We start from the raw sequence: 24,095 nt of genomic DNA, 5'->3' as shown, positions 1-24,095 counted from the left end.
TCTTATCCACTTTATCAAGTCTTCCCCCTGATTCTTTTGCCTCAAAAATGGTAATGGCTATCCTTGGCCTTTTGTATTTCCAGATGAATTTTAAAATCAGTTTGTCATGTTCCACCAAAAAACATGTACTGCAATTGCATTAAATTTAGAAATAAATTTGGAGAGAACTGGCATCTTTTTTGCTCATATTTACTATGGTGTAGTTCTCTTTTTTCACCTTTCTCTAATGTCTCAGAATAAAGTTTTATCATTTTTTTCTGTAGAGGTATTATGTGCCATTATTCAATTTATTCCTCAGTATTTTCTATTAATTTCATTTTCTGTTTGTTGCTGGTATAGAGAAATATTGGATTTTTGGATATTTAGCTTTTATATCCAGGGACTATGCTAAATTCTATTATTAATTTCAATAGTATATCTCTAAAATTATTAGGATTTTCTATTAATATAATCATATCACATACAAATAATGAGTTTTCTGTTTCTTTCCAATTCTTATTCATTTTTTTCTTGTTGTGTGCACTGGGAAGAACATTGTGAACAATTTTAAATAGCAGTGGTTATCAGGGGCATTGTTGTCTTGTTCCTGATCCCCAAGGAAAAGTTTTCAACATTTATCATTTACTATGTTTGCAGTCAGTCTTTTGGAAATTACAGATATTCTTCTACTTAGTTAAGAGTGTTTATTATGAAATGGCATTTAATATGCTCAAATGACTTGAGTTTTTCCCTCTTTATTAATCTGATGAATTACACAGTTCTATTTTCTAATTTTAATCAAACTTTGAATTCCTGGATCAAACCTAATTTGGACATATTTTTTAAAATATATTTTATTGATTTTTTTACAGAGAGGAAGGGAGAGAGAAATAGAGAGCTAGAAACATCGATGAGAGAGAAACATCAATCAGCTGCCTCCTGCACATCTCCTACTGGGGATGTGCCCGCAACCCTGGTACATGCCCTTGACCGGAATCGAACCTGGGACCTTTCAGTCCACAGGCCGACGCTCTATCTACTGAGCCAAACCGGTTTCGGCTCATTTGGACATATTGTATCATGTTCTATGAACATTCTTATATATGTTTTGGTGCATTTTGCACAGATTTCTTTTGGCTATAAATAGGAATAAAATTTCTGGGTCATAGAATGTGGAAGTTGGTGTTAAGGAAAGAATATGGCTTTAGGTGCATTGAGTCAAGGCTTCAGGAGGACCTCTGGGGGAAATGTGCGGTAGGTAATTAAAATCGTGGTACTAGAGCTTGAATAGAAGCCAGAGATGTGGATTTGAGAGTCATCAACACAAAGCTTATATGTAAAACCATTGGAATGGAGTGTTTTGTATGGGGGAGGATCACGGAAGAGAGAAAAGGATCAACACTTGGAAAACACCTTTATCTAGGAGGCAGGAGGACAAAGAGCCAGTAGAAACAGGCATGGGTGGGAGGGAAACAGAGTATCAAGAAATAAGCCAGGAAGTGAAAGAAAAACACCACATGATCTCACTCATTTATGGATAATAAAGAACATTATAATCTGATGAACAAAAAGATAGATACGGAGGCAGAGAAGCATGAAACAGACTGTCAAATTACAGTGGGAAGGCTGGGGAGTGTTGCGGGGGGGGAGGTAAGAGATCAACCGAAGGACTTGTATGCATGCATATAAGCTTGGCCAATGGATACAGGACACTGTGGTGGGGGAGGTGAGGGCATGTGCCCGGGGGTAGGGGAGGCCGGGGGAAGGTCAATGGGGGGGGGGAAGGAAACATATGTACTAGTATCTGTAATAATTTAAACAACAAAATAAAATTTTTAAAAAGTTTTGAACACTGTGGAGAAAACAAGTAAGGAGGTCTTTAGATCTGGTGTCCAGGCAACCTTCATAATATTTCCCTTGCTGTAGCTACTGCTACAGCTGCTGCTATGTGTTTTTGTTTGTTTGCTTTTAATCTTTATGAAGTCCTTTGGTTACTTTTGGAATCATGCGAATTTGTAGGACTGTTATCACCCTGGCAGCTGCTAAGAACATTCTCTTCCATCCCACAGAAATACTTAGGACAGAGTACCTAATGAGCACTCACTAATTATAGGCCCATCAGTCAAAATTATGACCAAAATAGCAGGCTTTCAAAAGTCAACTGAAGGTGCAGGTGTCATAGGACAAAGCAGTCACAAATGGAGAGAGAGAGAGAGAGAGAGAGAGAGAGAGAGAGAGAGAGAGAAGAGGTTCCCTTAGAAACAATTATGTCACGGAATTAGAGGCAAGACTGAGGTTTCATGACTTGATATATTGAACTTTTCTTCATGCCACCTCTTGCAACTCCTGTCAATACTATTTAAGGCTCCTTTTCAAAGGCTACTGGGGAAAACTCATGGGGTAAGAGGAAGGGGAAGGAGAGGGAGGGTCAAGATTTCACTAACATACCCCACACTCTCTGTGAGCAGCGCGTAAAGCAGCTTATACATTGTATGTCATTAGGTGCACAGCAACAACCCTCAAATATGTAGTGAATGTTCTTCTACAAGATAAATATTTATCGTGTTTTTACTCTAGCCCAAGCAAAGGAAAAGCAGTTAACATTGTAGAAGCATCAGCAACATAAAAGGTCAAAAGGCAACGGAAAATAAGAGCATGAAATGAAGTAATAAAGAAAAAAATAGGATAACTTCCAAACCAGAAGAAGAAAGAGATAAAAACAATAGGAACCACAAGAAAACAAAAATTGCCGAAACCGGTTTGGCTCAGTGGATAGAGCATCAGCCTGCGGATTGAGAGGTCCCAGGTTCGATTCCGGTCAAGGGCATGTACCTGGGTTTTGGGCACATCCCCGGTGGGGGATGTGCAGGAGGTGGCTGATCGATGTTTCTCTCTCATCGATGTTTCTAACTCTCTCTATCTCTCTCCCTTCCTCTCTGTGAAAAATCAATAAAATATATTTAAAAAAAAACAAAAACAAAAATTAAACCAAAATATATCAGTAATCTATATTTTTCATTACTAGCTTTAATAGATGAGTAATCTGTTTATATTGGATGGGTGAAAAACAAAAGCTAGACATGGATTATTTATAAAAGGCACACCGAAAACATGGCTTACATAAGCTAAAATAAAAAATGAGAAAATATTATATAAATAACAATAAAAATCTATCTAGCAAAATTAATATCAGGCAAAATAGCATTTGAAGGAGAAAGACTTAGTAGAAATAAAGAAGCACCTCACTCGATAATAAAAAGAACAAAAACCTATAGAGATCCAGAACAAGTCTCCCCAGAATGTGCTAGAAGATGTTTTTTAACCTCTCCCTTTACCAGCCTAAAGAAGTTTAGATAGAAAAAACTTCAGGAAGGGAACCTTAGCATACTCACCTCAGCACATAGGAACTAAGTGTGGGAGGATCCAAGGAAGTCTGTTTGTTATATTCCCCTGGGTCCCATTGTTTTTGGGTGGACAGGTAAAAATTTGTTTACCAAATGTTTGCTCCTTCTGGAATTGTCTACTTTCCTTTTGAAATCCTAGGCCCTTGTCTCCCTCTTCTTAGTCCAGAATAGCATATAAGCCTCAACTGTGTAATAGCTATTCAAGTTTCATTTTCCTATGGTACCCCCATATGTACACACATAATAAATTCAGTAATTTTCTCTCATTAATCTGCTTCATGTTAATTTGATTATTAATCTAGTCAGAATTTAGAAAGGTGGGAGGAAAATCATTTCCCATCCCTACACCACCAAGAAGCTATACCAATTTTGAACCTGTATGCATTAAATAATGTAGTTTTCAAATATATAAAGCAAATTTTTATAAAAGATCTACCATCATACAAGGAAATTTTAATTTTTCTCAAAAAATTTTTAGAAGTTTTAAAGATGGCAGCATAGGTAAACGTCAATACTCACCACCTCCCACAACCACATCAAAATTACAACTAAAATACAGAAAAACCATCATCCAGAACCACTGGAAAGCTGGCTGAATGCAAGTCCTGCAAGAGAAGTAAAGAAAGCACACTGAGACTGGTAGAAGGTGCACAATGGGCTAGTAAGGCACCCATGCGTGCCACTTTTTTTAATTAGGAGGGAGATCATCTCTGTGGAGGCTGCCCGGTGAACCCCCAGCCCAGGGTCCCAGAGCTGGGAAAAGAAGTCCCTATGGGCAGTAAGAACTATGGGCTGTGAACCCAGTGTGGATTGGGGCTCAGTGACACAGAGGCAACAGGAGACCTAGCTGTTCCTCTTAAAAGGCCAGCACCACGAACTGAACTTACAAGGTCCCATCAGCACCAGGGAGAGGCTCTGGGGAACACAGACACATATGAGGAGGAACTGGATTGTCTGGCATTGGGCAGGAACTTGGGGTGGCTTTCTCCCAGACAGAGGTGCTCACAGGGATCATTGTTCCTATGCTGGGACCTTCTGGTCACAGGGCTGACTGGCATCCATTTCTGTTTGCTCTGCCATGGTGAATCCCTAAGACCCTGCCTCATCCAATTTACAACCCCACCCAAGCTGTGTGCAGTGGCTTTTGCATATGAATGTCCCGTTCTTGCTCAGGTTAAAAATCTCTCAAATAAGCTGCAGCTGAGTCAGGAAGCCCCAAAACTATCAATAAAAGGCACAAGACCTGGCAGCAGTACCAGCCTGCCTTTCTTTATAGCTGGGCCTCATATGTGCACTTTCAAACCCAATGCAAAGATGAGGAATCTGCAGATCTCTCTGTAGCTCCTTCTGGGTGGCCCCAGACACTGGCTGACTTTGCACCTCCCTGGAGACCCAAGTGCCAGTGTACCCAGTGGTTAATGTCAGACCATACCGGATTACAACTCTATCATCCATAAGCGACACACTCAAGGGGCAGACTCAATGAGCACCAAAGCCCCACTGAAGCAAGTCCTACTCCACAGGGGTGTCTCCTGCACAGCAGCTCTCCCACTGTAGTCGCAGCTGGTCCTCATAGCCAATTGGCCTGGAGGTCAATTCCTCCTAGTGCCACTAACAGCAATCAAGTGTCAACTACAACAAGACTGTGCTCCCAGCCCACAAAGGGGTGCATCTAGAGCAGGGGTCCTCAAACTATGGCCCGCGGGCCACATGCAAATACAAATATTGTATTTGTTCCTGTTTTGTTTTTTTACTTCAAAATAAGATATGTGCAGTGTGCATAGGAATTTGTTCATAGTTTTTTTTTTAAACTATAGTCTGGCCCTCCAATGGTCTGAGGGACAGTGAACTGGCCCCCTGTTTAAAAAGTTTGAGGACCCCTGATCTAGAGCATCCAGCTCAGGGAAATGGGGAGGCTGAGCCACTGGGCCCTATAGAACACCTACCTCACAAGGCCACTCTACCAACTCAAGGAGACATAGCAGCTCTACCCAATACATAGAAGCAAACACAGGGAAGCAGCCAAAATGTGGAGACAAAGAAACATGTCACAAATGAAAGAAATGGAAGAAAGAAAACTATTGGATATAGAGTTCAAAACCACAGTTATAAGGTTACTCAAGAATTGTTTAGAAACCTCCAAATAAATGGAAAAGGACCAATCAGAAATTAAGCATATACAATTGAAATAAATAATATTATACAGGGATTCAACAGCAGAGTAGAGGATTCTGCAAATCAAATCAATGATTTAAAATATGAGGAAGCAAAGACACCCAACCACAAGAGAAAAAAGAACAAAAAATCCAAAAACATGAAGGTAGCGTAAGGAGTCCCTGGGACAACTTCAAGCGTACCAACATCCGCATTATAGGGGTGCCAGAAGAAGAGAGAGAGCAAGATATTGAAAACTCATTTGAAAAAATAATGACAGAAAACTTCCCTTACCTGGTGTAAGAAGTAGATTTACAAGTCCAGGAAGTACAGAGAGTCCCAAACAAGAGGAACCCAAAGAGGACCACACCAAGACACATCATAATTAAAATGCCAAGGGCTAAAGACAAAGGGAGAATCTTAAAAACATCAAGAGAAAAGTAGTTAGTTACCTACAAGGGACTGCCTATATGACTGTCAGCTGATTTCTCAACAGAAACTAAGCAGGCTAAAACAGAGTGGCAAGAAATATTCAAAGTGATGAATAGGAAGACCTACAACCAAGATTACTCTACCCAGCAAAGCTATCATTTAGAATTGAAGGTCAGATAAAGAACTTCACAGATAAGATAAAGCTAAAGGAGTTCATCACCACCAAACCAGTATTATATGAAATGTTGAAGGGTAGTCTTTAAGAAAAGGAAGAAGAAGAAAAAGATAAAAAATATGAACAACAAAATGGCAACAAATACATACCTATCAACAATTGAATCTAAAAATCAAAATAAACAAATAAGAAATCCAATGAACAGAATAAACTGGTGAATAAAATAGAATCAGAGGCATGGAAATGGAAGATTAATAATTCTCAGAGGGAATGGGGTGGTAGGGAGGAGATTAAACAAAGATCTTATAGGCATATATGCATTACTTATGGACACCAATAATAGGGTAGTGAAGACCTGGGCTGGGTGGGAACTGGGTGGAGGTGGGCAATGGTGGGGGAAATGGGGGGACTTCTGTAACAATATCAACAATGAAGATTTTTTAAAAAGAAAATTCTTACTAAGGTGGGATAGTATGAGCCTCCATGTGGCCAAGTCAGGAGCAGCTAGCTAGCCAACTGTCCCAAACTGTGATCATATTCAGATTCCAAGAAAGCTTTCCGGTGAATCAAAAGACATGACATAAACTAAATTACTGGAAATGCCACATTTTGGGGTTCAGAAACAAAACCACTTGAAAGACAATAAAAAGATAAATGGCTGTGATAGTTTTATTTTCCAGTTTAATGCTTTGATTCATTTTTCTATCTGGTTGCAAACTGTGAAATCATTTCAACTGCCATCTTTCATTTCTGTTGTACTAGTACTTTCACAGATATTCATTTGATTCTCATGATAAGCCAGTGAAGTTGAAAAAGTATTAGCATTCTTATTTACTAAATCCAAGTAAATGAAACCTGCCTCTTGCCCATCACCAGAAAAAAAAAAGGAAAAACACACACAATTCTTTGGTGATAGAAGTGCCAGATCATGTTGAAATATGTCTGAATGTTATTCTGCATAACCGTTAGCATCTTTGTAGCCCCTAACCATATTCCTACCTCACCAACATAAAGCCTATTTTGCTACCAGGGAAGCAGCCTGGGGTGCTGAAAAATTAAGTCTCCCCCTACACAGTCCCCACCCCAGAACTAATAGGATTTGGTATATAACCATTTCAGCTTCTTTGTCCTCAGGTGGGAGAACTCTGAGGCATGTTTTCTATACTGCCTCCCAGAGACCCCAGCAGACTTAAGCTCCAGTAGCACCCTATATTGGCCCCTTATCTGTCTCATTTCCCATGCCCCTCTCCAATGTTTTCTTCACATTCCAATTAAATGATTTGCACTTGAATCCCTATCTCAGGCTCTACTTCTACAAGAACCCAAACTAAAAGACGATCATTCATTTGGAAAAAATTGCAGCATGCGTCACACAATTTCTACTTATTGCTTAACATCAGAGATAATTGAGGCATTAACATTTGCTTTTAATCTCCTGAAATGTAGATAATTCATGGTAAAAATGTAACCAATGAACATGGTATTTAGTGTGCAAGCTGGGTACTAACAGCCTTATTTACATCAGAACACCACAGAGTAAGTGCTGTACTGGGCATATTGCAGAGGGAGAAAGAAGAATAAAATATTTGAGGCTGAAATTTAGTAGGGACGTGGAGCCAGGGAAGGGTTCACAATTCTTCACATTACGGGTGTCACAAGTGATTTGTCTGTGTGAACTCTAAAAAGCTGCACAGGTCAATTTTTCCGAGGCTCCTTGAGACTGCAGCAGGGTTTTGCACAGCCCTGATTCCAGATGGGAATTGTAACACCCAGAATAACCACTGCTGGAGAGATCTGCCTGGCTCCAGACTGCCCAACTCCACAGCTCATACCACTAATAGAGGAAATTATTCAGGAACATTTCTTCTGCCCTTTATTCTTTTCATGATTTGCAACTATCCATTGCTCATTCTATACAATGGTCAATGAGGAAATGCAGGGGAAAGCTGGGAAATTTTTGGATGTGTTAATCAGTTCAAATGACCCTTTCCAGCATCCTCTCATCCTTCCTCAGACAGAGGAAAGTCTCTAAAGATCATGCCAAATCTTCCTTTGAAGTGACAGGTAGAACAATGGAAAATAATTCAAAAAGATCTTTTATTTTCAGAATGAACTTAAGATCTTGCTCCACCATTCTGTCATTTAAATAGTTTTGTAGAGATTTGGGGGTTATATTTAAGTTCCCTCTCCTGCTTTGTATCTAGGTTTTAAAAAGCCAATTCCATTCTAAGATAAGGTTTATCACCAGGGAAAGCAAGTTTGCAATGTGTGGGCTCTGCTTCTGGGACTATTGTTTGTTTTTTCTCCAGTGGGATAATATTGTTCCCTTGTTGGAATGAATGAAAGACATATTTAAAACTAGAAGCCCAGTGCACAAAATTCGTGCACAGGTACAGTCCCTAGGCCTGGCCTGTGATTAGGGCCATCCTCCCTGGCTGTCTGCAGCCGGCCCTGCCCCCCGCCACCATCTACCCCCAGTTCCCCATTCGCCATTGGGTGATCAGAGCCTGCCTGCTGGGGGGAGGAACCAAGATGTCGGTCTTTCCTCCTGCTCACCTGCCCTGCCCCCTGCCTCAGATTGCCCTATGTGTGCAGGGTGACTGGTGGGGCATGGGCCTTGGCCTGGCACCACCAATGTCCCCCACCATCCACCCCTGGTTTCCCATTTGCCATAGGGGAATCGGAGCCTGCCGGTTGGGGAAAGGGACCAAGAGGTGGTCAGTGCTCCTCATAGTGACTGGTCAAGCAGTCATTCTGGTCATTCTGCCATTAAGGTCAATTTGCATATTGCCATTTTATTATATAGGATTGTGGAAAGGAGAGAAACAAGAAAATCAGAAGGAAACAAGTGCTTAAAATAACAACCAGAAGTCAACCTCCCTTATTATTTCTTGTCCTTGTTCCTAAAAGTGACTAGTGCAGGTGGAAAGGGCAGTGTTCTTGCTCAGTTATGATCAGGATGGAGGCTCAGCAGTCAGATTCCAATTATGCTTATCATCACAAATCTTTTATTTTTATCTTTATTTTCACACTTCACATTCCATATTTGGAAGCTTATCACTGTCTTATCTTGGCTAGAGACAAGAGAGGGATTGTAGATCAATGGTTTTCAAGGGTCAAATTTCTTTTTATGTAAAATAAATCCCATTTGAATCTTCAACATAAAAAGCAGATTTATGAGTAGTATATCATTTGTCTAAATCTCTTTAAATACTCACCTGAGGACATGATTATTAATTTTTTTAGAAAGAGGGGAAGGGAGAGAGAGGGAAGGAAAGAGAGGGAGAGAGAGAGAGCTAAGAAACATTGATCTCATACGTGTCCAACCAGGGATCAAACCTGCAACTTAAGTATGTACCCTGATCAGGAGTCAAACCTGAAATTTTTTGGTGCATGGGAAACACTAAAACCAATGGAGCCACACCAGCCAGGGCTGTCTACATCTATTTTTATAAGTTCTAAGTAATGTAAGAAGCACCCAAGCCTTACCAACAAAAAGGAAGGAAGGAAGGAAGGAAGGAAGGAAGGAAGGAAGGAAGGAAGGAAGGAAGGAAGGAAGGAAGGGAGGGAGGGAGGGAGGGAGGGAGGGAGGGAGGGGAGAAGGAGAGAAAGAAAAAAAGAACCTAAAACCTACAACTGTATGTAATATGGTATTAACACAATGAAAGGTATCACAATGAAAGGTATTACAAGTTTCCTTATTTGGGGACGAACACATTTAATTGAATGGCGTACCCAGGAGCTGGGATGGTGTTTTACATGCATACTAATCCACAGGCCTGAATTAACCCCCCCCCCAAAAAAAAAGCACACAAAAAACACATGATAAACAGTAACCCCCCAAAATAATGACACATTTATAAGAATGTGACTCCAATAAACAAATTAACAGACTATTTTTAAAAAACTGTGTAGTGGATGCTGTGTTGAGCCATCCAGACCCCCCCAATACACCCCTCTTACTCTACCCCCTACACCCACTCCAACACCAGATGCACACATTCCCTAACAGCTGTGAATGTTTAAGGTTGGCAGCTCCCAGCTGAAGCCCATCTGGGAATTGCCTGTCAGCCAAAGGGACTCACACAAGGTCACACCCCTGTCCCTGAGTAATTCACATCTAATGGCTGGTGAGTGAGAAGGGATGAAGCCCTAGCCCCCTTGTGTCAAGTAGGACAACTGAGAAGGGCCAGGCCAACTGCAGAGCTCCTGTAATTTGGGCTGAGAACAGCATCACAGCTCAACTCCTTGTGCTGCTGAATCCTGCTGCCTTTAATCCCCCACAGGAGCACTCTACCATTAACTTCGGCATGTAAACATCTGTCTCAGTGTTTAAGACAGTTGAAGGTACAATGACTACCTAGATAGCCTACACCTGAATCCAGTAAGTATTATCATTTTGCTATATTTAACTCCTCTTCAAATATACAGGGTAGGGTAAAATTAGGTTTACAGTTGTGGGTACAGGAATCAGTTTATTCTTGTATTATTATTTATTAATTATTGCATTATTTTCCATACAAACTCTAAACCAACTTTTTCCCTGCCTTGTACATATTTACAACATATACACCACACATTACACATATTTCCCCAAATTTTTATTTTGAAAATTGTCAGACCAACAGAAAGAATGCCACATAAACACATAGACTCCCACTGAGATTCAACAATTATTAGCAATTTAGCATACTTTATTTAGCATACTCTCCCTATTTACCCTTTATGCTATACCATTTGAAAGGATTGAAGACATCATATCATTTATTTCCTCAGTACTTTTGTATGCACCTCCCAAGAATAAATCCAATCTACACCACCACAATACTATAATCATACCTATGTACATTAACAGTAACTCCATTAATTACAGGTCTTAAATTTTATTTAATGTTGTTCTCAATGATACTCTAATAAAAATTTTGTGAAACCCTCAGGGTCTCTTAGAATTCAGTTTGAAAACCACTGTTCTAGAGTAACACGAATAGAGCACAAGTCCATCTGAGAACACTAGGATCAGTATTTAATTTCATCCATGACCTGTTTACTATAGAAAGAGTAACTAACAAAGCTCAACTCCATCTGCCCTTCACAAACCCAACTAGTAATGTATAGCCTTGTGTATCAAAACCATCACACATTAGATTACCTACCTGTATACACACAGATACACACTAATTTCTATGAATTGTTTGATATCATTTAATCATTGACAAGCCAGTAAGTGTGCTAATGTGAAGACTGCTATTCCCGAGGCTATAGGTTGTAAATTTGGTAACAGTTTTGCTTTTACCTGGTATTCTTAGGCATATCCAAAGGATATTTAAACAATAATTACACTTGGAACCCAGTAAGTCAGTTCAAGATACTGCATTGCCAGGCATGGCAAAAACATATCAAAGTATTATATCTTCCTTAAGCAGACATCATTCATCACTTGAGTAAACCAACAATTAGGTTGAAAACACAGGTGCTAATAATAGAAAGTGATGGTCACTAAAATGTACATTTTATTTCAGGAACATAACTTTTAAGAAAGTGACTTTCTTGGAAACTCACTTAAGTGGTTCCATTAAAAACTTGAAGTGTTGGCAGTGCCATTGGCAGTCCTGGATCTGTCTCTTGCTTCAACAGTGTTTGGACAGAAAAGACCTAGGGACACCCCTTCTTCCAGTCTCCAGTCACTCTCCTGTGCCTTATCCAGTTACCACCTTCAGAACCACCTCCAGGACCAGCCAACACACTGTTGTTGTTGTTTTATCTACCTTAACTCTTTATTGCCAAACAACCATGAGCTCCCAAATTCATCAGAATTATTCCACCGAGGCGGAGGCTGCAGTCAGCCACCTGGCCAACCTGCATCTGTGAGCCTCCTACACCTACCTCTCTCTGGACTTCTATTTTGACCACAACTATGTGGCTCTCGGGGGCATGGGACACTTCTTCAGCAAGCTGGTGGAGAAGAAGCGCGAGGGCGTTGAGCATCTCAAAACCAGCATGGTGGCCACATCCTCTCCAAGACGTCCTGAAGATGAGTGTGGCAAAACTGAGGCCGCCATGGCCTTGGAAGGAACCTGAACCAATCAGGAGCTGCAGGCCCTGGTTCTGCCCGCACAGACCCTCAGCTCTGTAATTTCCTGGAGAACCACTTCCTGGATGAGAAGGTGAAATTCATCAAGAAGATGGGCTACCACCTGACTAACATCCACAGGCTGGGCTAGGCAAGTATCTCTTTGAAAGGCTCACCCTCAAGCATGGCTAGTAGCCTTTGGAACCCAGAGGCCTTTGAGGGGCCCCTCTGCATTTCCCTTGTTGTCTGGCTTTTACCTGAGCCTCTCCCAGAAACTACTAGCCATTCTTTAACCACCTGAAGCCCTCTTCCATGCATTGGACCAAATGAAACAATAAAGCTTTTTGAAGGGAAAAAAAAACCAACCTTGAAGTGTCAACATTCTTGGGAAATGGAGTATATTAGTGATAAAAAGTACAAGTGTGTCCTGTGGTCAGGCTTGAATGGTCCTGTCCAAGTCAGATATCTCGTTGAGCACCACTTTTATCTGGCAATTTAGGAATAAAGATTATATATTGGACCATGAGCATCTCTCTCTCTCTCTCTCTCTCTCTCTCTCTCTCTCTCTCACACACACACACACACACACACACACACACACACACACACACATAATCACACTTCCTATGTTTAAGATGGGAAAAGAAACCTACCATTGCCTTCAGCTTAAAGGCTGGTGGCTGGCTTCTCTTTTAAACAGACATCTGAGATAGGTTTTGTTTAAAACAAAACAAAACAAAAACACAAGGATTTCAAGGACTAAAAAGCAAGCAATTCAAGGGTCAGATGACAGGTGGGATGTAAGGACAGGGAAGTTCATTCCACTAAATACAAACTGCTGTCGTCTAGCCACTGCTTCCCAAGCCTGATCTGGATGCCAAAGGCCCTCCGTTAAGGAGCCACTTTTGACTCTGAATGAAAGGAGGCTAGTATTCTCCCCATAGCCAAAGGGAAGTCTTTCCCACTCCCATGGTCTGTCCCCCAAATTGCTCTAACTTACAGGGCAAGGGAAAACTAGTCAATCTGTACTTAACAATAGTGATCTAAGCAGAGCTGAGCTAAAATTCCTAGAGCCAGTGGCTTTCAAATATTTCTGAATTTTGACCCAAATAAGAAATGCACTTTGCACTGTGACTCAGTTCCTACATATAGTATAGATACAAATCTGAGACATTTTTCAAAATAATATTGTCCTCTGATATCCTTGTTCTATTTCACTTTTAAAAAATGCAAGTCCCAACTCATGAAACTGAGTTCATCACCCTCTGATAGGAAATGACCTGCAGTGTGTAAGACACAGTGCTAGAGGGTCAAGGACAAAACTGGGGAAAAGGAAGATGGCAGTGCAGTGAAATGCCTGTACTTGCTGCCTCCCACAACCACATCAAAATTACAACTAAAATACAGAAAAACCATCATCCAGAACCACTGGAAAGCTGGCTGAATGCAAGTCCTGCAAGAGAAGTAAAGAAAGCACACTGAGACTGGTAGAAGGTGCACAATGGGCTAGTAAGGCACCCATGCGTGCCACTTTTTTTAATTAGGAGGGAGATCATCTCTGTGGAGGCTGCCCGGTGAACCCCCAGCCCAGGGTCCCAGAGCTGGGAAAAGAAGTCCCTATGGGCAGTAAGAACTATGGGCTGTAAACCCAGCGTGGATTGGGGCTCAGTGACACAGAGGCAACAGGAGACCCAGCTGTTCCTCTTAAAAGGCCAGCACCACGAACTGAACTTACAAAGTCCCACTTCCTCTGAGCTCCAGCACCAGGGCGAGGCTCTGGGGAACACAGACACATACAAGGAGGAACTGGATCGTCTGGCATTGGGCAGGAACATGGGGTGGCTTTCTCCCAGACAGAGGTGCTTGCAGGGATCATTGTTCCTATGCTGGGACCTTCCGGACACAGGGCTGATTGGCAGCCATTTCTGTTTTTCCCTTCCAGTAAATATACCCACTACTTAGACTTCTGACACCATGCATTTGTATTGTCTGTTAAACTTCACATTCCTGGACTCATATAGTAGCTATTCTTCTGTGACCGGATTCTTTCATGCAACATATTTTTGAGATTCATCCATACTTTTTAATGTATTGGTTGCTTTGTTTTCATTGCTGAGTGGTATTCCCACCACGATTTGGGTTCTTTTATATAAAGCTACTGTGAACATTTTTTTTAGAAATCTTTCTGTAGACATATGCACTCATTTCTCTTGAGAATATGCTTATAATTGTTAGGTCATAGGTAGTGTATGTTTAATTTTATTACAGACTACCAAACATTTACCACAGTGACCATGCCATTTTACACTCCTATCAACCATGTATGGTGCTCCAGTTGTTCCAATTCCCATCAGCACTTTGTATTGTCAGTCTTTTTTTTTTAAAGAAAATATTTTTTATTGATTTCAGAGAGGAAGGGAGAAGGAAAGAGAGATAGAAACATCAATGAAGAGAGAAAATCATTGATTGGCTTCCTCCTGCATGTCCCCCAGTGGAGATTGAGCCTGCAACCTGGGCATATGCCCTTGACCAGAACTGAACCTGAGACCTTTCAGTCCACAGGCCAATGCTCTATCCACTCAGCCAAACCAGCTAGGGCTGTATTGTCAGTCTTTACAATGTTAGCCATTCTGGCAGATAATATCTGCCATATTCTTCTTAATGGATGCATATTTTCCTATTGTCAGAGCAATTGAATTTATGTTACTAGTTCTCTATTTATGGATATTTACACTCATAGGGAAAAATTGTACTTTGGTGGAAAACTGTATATAGTTTAGAGCACATTGTTCTTGCTTATCTGATTCTGATTTTCCATTCTGTAAATTGTAAATAACTGATAGCAATGTAAAAATAATTCTTATCTACAGACATACAAATAAATTGCCTGGTGGCAATTCCATTGACTTCCCTCCCTAACTGTGGAAGAAGCCAAATATGCCTCCATTTGCACTTTCATTTTAATATTCCTAGTCCATAAATGTGTATTCTTGGATTGTCCTTTGAAATGGTTGTGACGTCTTACCATTTCCCTCATTAATAATGCATTCAGGTCTTTACCCCCCTATTGCCTGTGTCCATGGGCTATGCATATCTATATATATAAAAGCCTAAGGTGACCATTACAAGTTGACCAAATAAGCGGTCGCTATGATGATGCACTGACCACCAGGGAGCAGATGCTCAATGCAGGAGCTGCTCACTGGTGATCAGGACACTCCCACAGCCAACCTCCTGTGGTCCCTCCCCCTGGCTGGCCGGCCCTGATAGGCCTGATTGGTCTCAATCACTGGCCAGGCTGAGGGACCCCACACATGCATGAATTTGTGCACCAGGCCTCTAGTAAGTATATGTTATTTGGTTTATCTCTTCTCATCCTCCAAACCCCCATACCAAGGTATGTCAGTCTATTGCATGACTCCATGAAGACCTGGGGGGGGGGGGTAGGGATCAGAAGGAGGGAGGTAAGGGGAGAAAATGGGAGACATCTGTAATATTATCAATAATAAAAATATATTTTTTAAATAATGCATTCAATAAAATCTCTAACATGCTTATTTTATATATGTAAGAGGGCCTAATTTTACCTTTTGAAAAATTATTCTTTAACAAATTGTTTCCATTTTTTTATCCTATTACAGAGGCTACTACAACCCTTATAGCACATTTATTTTCTCTGTGTGTAAGTCTCTTTGAAAACTAAGAAGTCCTCATGCTCTCTCACACTCCAATCAAACCAACTTTGAGAAATGGATTTAATAAATTCAGCTACATGAAAGCGCAATGGATGAATACAGATAGAATTTATATTTTAACAGGAGAAAAGGTAAAATTAGGCTCAAACCAAAGAAATCAAACTAATGATGGAATTTCAGGCATGGCAAGGAAGAATGAATGAGACATGCCTCATTTTATTGGGCACCTACTACTCTCAGACCACTGTATTAGGCACTGAAGGCACAATCTTTGCCTCAAGAAGCTCAGGCTAGACGGAGAGATGAATATTTGAGTAATTAACTGATGTGAAGACAGGATCTGTGTGCTTTAATGCACAGACTGGAGGAAAGGGGTTTTATTGTCTCTGGTTATGGTCTTTTAAAGTTTGTGGGGGTTTTTAAATATATTTTATTGATTTTTTACAGAGAGGAAGGGAGAGGAATAGAGAGTCAGAAACATCGATGAGAGAGAAGCATCGATCAGCTGCCTCCTGCACAGCCCCCACTGGGGATATGCCCACAACCAATGTACATGCCCTTGACCGGAATCGAACCCGGGACCCCTCGGTCCACAGGCCGACGCTCTATCCACTGAGCCAAACCAGTCAGGGCTGTCTTTTAAAGTTTTCAGAGCACCTGGAAATGATTTCATTTGGAAAAAGCCTTTTTTATACTTGAAAGATAAAAGACAAAGTCTTAATCTTCATTCTTTTTATATAAAAACACCCATTCTGATAACAAACATGTTCGGGTTTATTACTAAAAATATCTGAACTATCCATTAAATTGCAATTTACTTGTGAGGTCCCTCATTTCTAATGGCACCTAACTCCTGGGGTGGTGAGAAGATTAAATGTTTTAATACTTCTTGTACTACTTAGGGGTTGGTTAGAAAAGCAGAACTATGCTATGTATATCAGGTATAAAGACTTTTAACATAGGAATTAATGGTTTACAAGGCTATTAAAAGAGGTGGGAGCTCTGGCTAATGTGGCTCAGTTGGTTGGAGTGTCGTCCTGTACTGATTCAGATTTGATTCCCAGTCAGAGAATATATGGGAGGGGGCAATGGATCTCTCTCTCTCTCTCTCTCTCTCTCTCTCTCTCTCTCTCTCTTTCCTTTCCTTCATCTCCTCTCTCTAAAATCATTAAAAAATATATCCAGCTGAGGATTTTTTAAAAAGAGTTAGGAAAATCAAGGTCAAAGAAGGTGCCACTAAAGATCAAGGAAGGCAGACACTGGAGACTTCAACTTGAAGCACCAAGACAGAAAATTCTGGAAAGATTACTGTGAAACTGCTGAAGAATCTCTGAAGATTCTCTCACTCTACCCCCACCCATCTGAAGTAGCAAAGTATGTGATTCTAATGAGTTCTTCAGGAAGCTTCTGTAAATCTCATATCTGACCACGTGTCCTGGTTGTGAAAAAAAAAAAAGTCCTCTACTGTTCTCCTGCCTTCAAATTGCATGCAAATTCCTCTCATCAACAAACTCTAAACTGGAACCAGACTGCGACAGAGGTTCTAGGAAATGTGGTTCTCAGCTTCTCTTCTGCAGAGATTCTAGAGGAGGGAGGTGGTGATGCTGCTTTGAGAACTGGCACTAAGTAGTGATCATTCTCATCGCCATCCATGAAGCAGCAGGGGCACTGAGCAAGAGCTCAACTTCATGGTGTTTGAAAGTACTATTTCTCTTAGGCCTTCTATCCATCACCCATCCTGTAGGCACAATCCTAGAAAACAACAGATAAATAATTCAGTACTGGAAAAATATATGAAAGGATTTATAGGTTTGGGTTAACAACTCTAGCTATAAAAGTGAGACTTGTGGTCTAGTCCTGACTTTGGTGCTGGCAGCTCTATGGTTTTGGGCAAACCGCTGAACTTTCTTGAAACTGTTTTACAGGAAAATGCAAAAGGCTATGATACTGAGAAAAGCACATCATTTATGGGATGTTCTTCAGTCTAATCAAGAGAACACATCAGACAAACCCAGATTGAGGGACATTCTACAAAATGACCGATCAGTACCCTTCAAAAGTATCAAGGTCATGAAAAACAGGAAAGACTGAGAACTGCCACAGATTGGAGTAGACTAAGCAGACAGGAGAATTAAATGCAACACGGGATCTTGAATTGAATCCTGGAAGTGAAAAAGAGCTTCAGTGGAAAACCTGGTGATATACAAATAAAGTCTGGAGTTTATAGTATTGCACCAATATTAACTTCTGAGTTTTAATAATTGTACCATGGTTATGAAAGTTATTGTATTTAGGGTAAGCTGAGTGAAGGATATATGAGAACTCTTTGTACTAATTTTGCAACTCTTGTCTAAGTCCAAAAGTATCCCAAGATAAAATGATAAAAAATAAAACTGTTGCCCTGGCTCTGTGGTACCCCCTCCTCTGGTCTCGCCCCAGGGGGACTATGGGGGACTATGGGGGCTCAATCACTGGGACTCTAATGAAAACATAGAAGGGGAAGGGTTAGCAACAACTAGTACAACTATCAAATTGGTTCCTACCTGCAGCACCAGAGTAGTAATCCCAACCAGCCACTTTGCTCATCTGCAGAACTGTATCAGGGCACACTTTGATCAGGGAACTCATTGGATCTGTCTGGTTCAGATCCTCAAATGAGGAATTTTACCAGTGTTAGGGCCTAGTTTGCCCACACCCAGGAAATGAACTGAAGGGTTGCAGGAAACACCTGGAAGCCTAGATGGAGATGAGTGGGTCATCCTCTGCACCAAAAGGTCACCAATTCGATTCAGGGCACATGCCTGGGTTTCAGGACTAATCCCTAGTAGAGAGTGTACAGGAGGCAGCTGTACAATGTTTCCCTCTCTCTCCCTCCCTCCCTTATTCTCTCTCTAAAATCAATAAAAACATATTTAAAAAATAAAACTGCTATTTAAATAGTACCAAAATTGAATTCATCATTTTGCACAGGGCCCTGCAAATTATGTAGCCAGCCCTGCATGGAAGTATATGGAGAGCTGGATAAAACCCGTTTCCTAAGACGCAAAATAATGAAGCCAAAACAAAACTGTTCCCATGAGTTTGAGGGGGACCTGGAAGAAGCAAAGAAAGGAGCCGCTCCATATGAACAGGCCTTGTGGACAGGAATAAGAATGGCTCTGGGCCAATGACTAAAGACCAGATGGGACAGACAGACATCTCAACTGTTGATGGCTAAGAAAAATGACAATAACCTGATTCTGAAACCCTCTCCCCAGTCTTGGCATTGTGCAAAGCCCCTAAAACGGAGAAGCAATTGAAAAAACAAGGATGAGATTCCCACCTTTTGGTAGTCTCCCAAACCTATGTCTGTTTATGTCTTGGGTTCTTTCCTTGCATGCCTGGGAAAATAAAAAGCCTAGAATGACTACTGCAAAGATTCTTCTCCCAGTACATGGAGACTCAAAATAGAAATTCAGTGACATTGCCAAATGGCAACATAGCTCCTTCCAGACTTGCACCCCTCAAGAGAACAACAAACAACTTATGAAGGAGACACCACAGGGAGAGTCCTACAACACAGGGCGAGGCTGCAGCACCTGCTCTTAGAGGCCAAGACAGATCATTTTAGGAGTGTAGGAGAAGCAGCTATAGGCTGACTGCATTGCCTGCCCCTAGGCCATTACAGCACCATGTGGAGAGATCTCCCCAGAGCCTCCAGTTTTCCAGTGGGAAGAGAGCCTGGGAGACAACCAGTGCTCATGCACTGTGGGTGCTCTGTGGTACCCCCTCCTCTGGTCTTGCCCCAGGGGGACTATGGAGGACTATGGGGGCTCAATCACTGGGACTCTAATGAAAACATAGAAGGGGAAGGGTTAGCAACAACTAGTACAACTACCAAATTGGTTCCTACCTGCAGCACCAGAGTAGTAATCCCAACCAGCCACTTTGCTCATCTGCAGAACTGTATCAGGGCACACTTTGATCAGGGAACTCATTGGCTCTGTCTCGTTCAGATCCACAAATGAGGAATTTTACCAGTGTTAGGGCCTAGTTTGCCCACACCCAGGAAATGAACTGAAAGGTTGCAGGAAACACCGGGAAGCCTGGATGGAGATGAGTGGGCAGAGTTGCTCGCCCAAGAGCAAAGCAAGTAGAGGGTTCCCCTGCTTCATCCAGGCATGGGGATCAACTTAGGCAAGAGTGAGCATAGGTCTCAGGCCCTCCAAACCAGAAAGCCAGCTTGAAAAACTTGGCAGTTGCTTGCAGTATCCCTCACAGAGGCAAGTGGGCTGAAGCATAGCTCCCCCAACTGAGACTCCCAGCCTTATCTGACCAGAAGTGCTGGTGAGAACACCTGGTAGCTGGGTAATCAAAATAGAAATTATGTTACAGAAAAATAAAGTAATATGTCTTGCCCACCTGTGTTGGTGTACTGAAATTTGTACCTATCAACCACCAATCTTTCAAATTAATTTCACTAATTATTTAAGATAAGCAATTATTCTGTCTCAAAGTGAATGTGCAGATTTTTTTATCATGGTTAAAAAAATAATTGCAAATGTAATGTATTGTGAGTTAAAATAAACTAGGGTGAAGAAAGGGGTGATAAGTGCTTTACTCCTACACAAGAGTGAATATAACCACAGAATGCCAATGTTTCAGGATGCTGCAGAAATATTACAGTGCCCTCACCCTTAACTTGGGTTTTCCTTTCTTTTTTAAAAATTGCCGGGGTCCAACCCCAGCAGGTCCAGGGGTTCCCAAAGGTGTAGATGGAGTCGGCGAAGAAGGAAGGACACGGAGACAGCGTTCAGTTGATCAGCAGCCTAGCCAGGATCTCTAGCCCAGATCTCCAGCCAAGTTCTGGTCTGGATCTCCAGAGAGGTTCTGCGTCCATGTTCTCTTGCTAGGTTCTCCAGCCAGGTTCAGTCACCAGGTTCTAGTCAGGCTCTCTTGCCAGCCTCTGCAGTCAGGTTCAGTCCAGGATCCCTTGCCATGTTCTCTCCAGCGAAGCTCCTCCATCTCCAGGTTCCGCGTAGGTTCTGTCTTCTGAATTCTGTCTCTGAAGTTCTGTCTTGTTGATTCTGTTCTAAGTTCTGTCTCTTTCTGTCTTGTTACAACTGTATTTATACCAGTTGATTCAATCCTATCAATCTCTATTACAAAGGTTAGGGCGTTTCTTATCTCCATTCCCGGGAGTAAAGATTATGTAGTTTAAGCATGATTGTTTGTAGTTAAAGTGATTAATTACCCGCCTGGCACTTAGTTGAGGGGTTTTATTCCCTCCCTAACTTCAGGGGAAAATCCCTACCTGCGGATTCAACCTTTCTCGGAGAGGTGACCTTGGTTAAAACACTGCACCAAGAAGGTGAGCAAACATATTAAGAACTGTATGCCATATATGCCAGGTCCCTTGAAACAGCAAGGATGGACCGGCTCCCGGCAAAAAATATTTTATATTGATTTCAGAGAGGAAGGGAGAGGGAGAAACATCAATGATGAGATGCCGGGGTCCAACCCCAGCAGGTCCAGGGGTTCCCAAAGGCGTAGACGGAGTCAGCGAAGAAGGAAGGACACGGAGACAGTGTTCAGTTGATCAGCAGCCTAGCCAGGATCTCCAGTCAGGATCTCCAGCCAAGTTCTGGTCTGGATCTCCAGAGAGGTTCTGCTGTCTATTGTCTTGTTACATCCGTATTTATACCAGTTGATTTTAATCCTGTCAATTTCTATTACAAAGGTTAGGGCGTTTCTTATCTCCATTCCAGGGAGTAAAGATTATGTATCTTAAGCATGATTGTTTGTAGTTAAAGTGATTAACTACCCGCCTGGCACTTAGTTAAGGAGTTTCATCCCCTCCCTAACTTCAGGGAAAAATCCCTACCTGGGGAAACAACCTTTCTTGGAGAGGTGACCTTGGTTAAAACACACAGCGCTAAAGTGAGCAAACATATTAAGAACAGTATGCTATATACGCCAGGTCCCTTGAAACATATGCCGTGCAGAGGTTTCTATCCTGCAGCGACTGTGTCAAGCAGCAAGGATGGACCGGCTTCCGGCAATGAGAGAGAATCATTAATCACCTGCCTCCTATACACCACACACTGGGGATCCAGCCCATAAACCAGGAATGTGCCCTGACCTTGGAATCAAACTGTGAACTCCTGGTTCATAGGTCTATACTTAACCATTGAGCAACACCGGCAGGACATGGGTTTCCCTTTCCATGGCTTCGGCTACCTGAGCTCTGAGTATCTTGATAAAAATCTGTCTGTCCTGCTCTGTCCTTCCCTGGACATGAATCGTCCTCTTTGTGCAGCATCTTCACTCTGTATACTCGACCCACCCATTAGTCAGTTATTGGTTATCAGTTATTAGATGGACTGCTGCAGTATCTCAGTGCTTGTGTTTAAGTACTCTATGTTACTTAATAATGGCCCCAAAGTGCAAGAGTAATTTAAATTTTATCATAGGTATGTATGTAAGAAACACATACACACATACACACACATACACACACACACACACAAGGTTTGGTGGGTACTATCTGCAGCTTCAGGCAAACATTGGGGGTCTAGGAACATACCCCTGAGGATAAGAAGGGACTATTGCACTGTACTAAATGTGGATGTAAAATATACAGAAAGTGAACACCAGAGCTGAAACTCTGAGCCTTGCTGGCCAAAATGAAAATATTACCCTATCCTAGATAATAAAGAGGTAATATGCAAATCAACCATCACACCCTCACACAAGATAGCCACCCCCATGTGATCACAAGATGGCTGCCCCCATGTGGTCACAGATGGCCTCACCCATATGGTCACAAGATTGCCACACCCATGTCATCACAAGATGGCCAGCAGGGGAAGGCAGTTGTGGGTGATCAGGCCTGCAGGGGAGGGCAGTTAGGGGGGACCAGGCCTGCAGGGGAGGGCAGTTGGGGGTGACCAGGACAGCAGGGGAAGGCAGTTAGGGGCAATCAGGCTGGCAGGGAAAGCAGTTAGGTGTTGATCAGGCCGGCAGGGGAGTGGTTAGGGGTGATCAGGCAGGCAGGCAGGTGAGCGGTTGGGAGCCAGCAGTACCAGACTGTGAGAGGGATGTCTATCTGTCTGGGTGCAGGCTGGGCTGAGGGACACCCGCCCCCATGAATGAATTTCATGCGCCAGGCCTCTAGTACTTAAATAAAGTTTGAATTTAGTATGCTTTAGTAACACATATTTTACTCAGGAAGGACAAAACACTTCCAAAATTGTCAATAACCTACAATTACACCCACAATAGTAAACTGTTGTTACTGGGTTAAACAATCATTTTGCTTATCAAGTAAGAAAACATTCTAACTGTGCCATACTTATGGATCTGGCTGAAAAATGTTATCATTCATATAAAATAACACTATATAATGGCATTAGTAAAAGTTCTATAAAGTTATTCCATTTTGAAAAAGCCAAACATCTGTATTAAGGACATTTTAAATTTTAACTTATGTATTTGGAAAACAAAACAATATACTAAAGATAAATTTATCAAGAAACAAGTCTCAAACAGGCATATAAAGTGTTTAACATTGGACTAATACAATAGAAGAAGAAGTATGTGAAATTTTGAAAACAGGAAAGGTCTAATTTAGTATGAAATATAAAAAGAAAATATTATGGTGATGGAAGGAGATTTGACTTTGGGTGGTCAAATGCAGTATGCAGATGGTATATGATGTAATTATACACTTGAAACCTATATAATTTTATTAAGCAATGTCACCCCAATAAATTTAATAAAAGTAAATTAGTATAAAATAAAATATGAAACACCTTCATGAAATTTGTTTTGCTCAATCAGTGTGATTTTAATGAAGTTCTGTGTATATTATTATGATTCAAACCATGGGGACCATTATAAGCACTTAAAAAATAGAGGGCATTCTAAACTGTGATATCCAAACAGTAGCTACTATCCATATGTAGCTGTTTAAATTTTCATTAGCTAAAATGAGATAAAATTTAATTTCTTTGTCTAATTAACCACATCTCAAGTGCCCAAGAGCCATATGTGGCTAGCAACTATTGGACAACCTAAAATTACAGCACATTAACAACGTAATAGAAAGTTCAGTTGAACAGTGTTCATCTTCTAACTTACATAAGCAACCATCATAATAAAAGTTAACCATAGAAATCTTGAAATTTTTTTGTAAATATGAAGTC

The sequence above is a fragment of the Myotis daubentonii genome, chromosome X (assembly GCF_963259705.1).
Source record: "Myotis daubentonii chromosome X, mMyoDau2.1, whole genome shotgun sequence".
NCBI classification, from domain to species: Eukaryota; Metazoa; Chordata; class Mammalia; order Chiroptera; family Vespertilionidae; genus Myotis; species Myotis daubentonii.
Note: the sequence above shows the minus strand (reverse complement) of the source record.